We start from the raw sequence: 2,164 nt of genomic DNA, 5'->3' as shown, positions 1-2,164 counted from the left end.
CGGGGGGGGTCTGGTTCTGTGGAACCTGCAACCCGCTGGCGGGGCTGGCGGAGGCGATGCGCTACCGGGGGGACCCCCATCCCTCCCCGGCTGTTTCGGGGGGAGCCGTGCCCTCGGGATGCCTTTCCCTGCACGAGGTGGCACCGGGCCCTTCCTGGGGCCTCCCTGCCCCGTGCTCTTTGCTTTTTGCTCAGTGCTTCGGCGAGCCCGGGCAGTGAGCTGATGGAAACCTGGAAGTAAGGCACGAGGTGTAAAGAGCGGAGCCGGGGCAGGCTCTGGCACCCGATGCTGGAGGGCCCTGGGGTCCCAGCCCTGCTGTTTCATGCTGGGAGGGAGGCACTGGGGCTGCTTCATGCTCCGGCACCGTTACCCCTTACTGAGCAGCCCCGGCGCCATGTGCTAACCCTTTATTTCCAGGTAGGCCCCGTGCTGATGGGCAGGTGGGTCCCGCACACCGGGGGCTCGGGGAAAGCACCAGGAGCCCGGTGCTGGCGGCAGCGCTGCAGACACACACACGGAGCTCGTGAGGCAGAGCTCGGCGTGAGGTGGGGGAGCAGCGATGGGAGGCAGCCGGCGTCTCGCCCGAGAGCGAGGGCACCCAGGGCAGGGCAGAGCAGCGCTGCTGAGGCGGAGGTGAGGGGATCGGGGGGTGACCCCCGCTGGGGACCTCAGGGGGCAAGGCTGGCAATGGAAGTTGGGCTGTGACCGAAATCTCCAAAGACTCCGGACAGCAGAGGATCCAAAGGAAGAAGGTTTCCAGTGGGGTTTCTCCTCTTGAGCATCACCGAGCACATAGGATGGGGCACAGCACCGTGCCCTGCTGCCCACCGAGCCACCGGCGAAAGCTGTGAACCCCCAAGTGGGTAAGCATGTGCACCCGCAGGCAGCTCCAGCCCAAACAGAGATGCTCTTCCCCCCAGAACAGCCTTGCTGGAGGATGAAGGAGTGACTCGGAGCACGGCCAGCATGGCTCCTTACCCTGCATGAGCATGTGATGCCCAAACAGCCACCGGGATGTGGCCTTGCCAGATGCCCGGGGAGCAGCAGAGCACCAGGGCACACGTCTGCAGGTGGAGCGGGACGTGCCCGTGTCCTTGCACGGGAACCTGGGGGCTGCACCCACCCGCGCCCCTCGCTCCAGCCTCTCCCTGGGACATCTGCAGCGGAGCAGAGCATCTGGGCGTGGGTTCCCATCCAAAGCAGGGCAGAAAGCCCCAGCATCCCCCCATGTGGACCCCACGGGGGCATGGAGCCGCAGTGGGGTGCAGGCTGGATACTGGCCAGGAGCCTCCCACAGACAGGAGCACCTGGGCTTTGCTGCTCCACTGCGGTGCCTCTGCAGTGGGAGACAGCCGAGCATGACCCTCGGGAGCATGGTGCCTTGCTCAGCACCCCACGGTCTCCCCGTCCCGCCCTGTCCTGCTCCTCGCCCTGCCCTGCTCCTCGCCCTCGCTGCTTGCTGCTGCAGGTGAAGAACCGCTCCTCCTCCTCTTCTTCCTCCTCCTCTGCTGCCCATTAGCCCTGGTCGTGGGATGACGTTGCCACGTGGTGGCTTTAATGCCCACGGGGACAATGGGGGCTCTGGGGGCAAAGCATCGGCATGCAGGTGTGGTCCCCCCGGCACCAACGCAAGTGGGTGCTCAGCGGTGCAGGGCTTCGCTCCTGTGCGAAGCGCCCCGGCTGCGGGAGGGCTCCTGGCCGAGGTGAACCAATTCAGGTCACCCTCCCAGGGCCTCGGCTCTCCCGGGGTCGCATCCTGCCCCCAGGGCAAGCTCAGCACTCCGCCCGGGATGATGATGTGCGTTTGGACTTCCCATCAGCGGCACCGTAGGAAATTAATACCCCCTGATCTCGGGTTGACACAAGCAGTTTGTTAGCGTGCATGCACGGATGCGCTCAGGGAGACGTCTGGACAGGAAGAAGGGTGGTTTTTCTTCGGGGTTTGGTAAATGAAATCCTTTGGCAATGATGGCCGTTTGCAGGGACCGTGTCTGCCCCCCGCACGACCTGAGCCCCTCTCCAGCACCGCCGTGGACCCAACGGGGCCGGTGCCTTGAGCGGGGACGTGAGGAACGCGCTGTTCCTCTCCATATTGATGCATCTCGGGCAGAGTCTCCATAGCGACTGCAGCGCCTGCAGCTCGGCGGGGCCGGATCCTGACCCA

The sequence above is a fragment of the Oxyura jamaicensis genome, chromosome 14, assembly GCF_011077185.1.
Source record: "Oxyura jamaicensis isolate SHBP4307 breed ruddy duck chromosome 14, BPBGC_Ojam_1.0, whole genome shotgun sequence".
NCBI lineage: Eukaryota > Metazoa > Chordata > Aves > Anseriformes > Anatidae > Oxyura > Oxyura jamaicensis.
Note: the sequence above shows the minus strand (reverse complement) of the source record.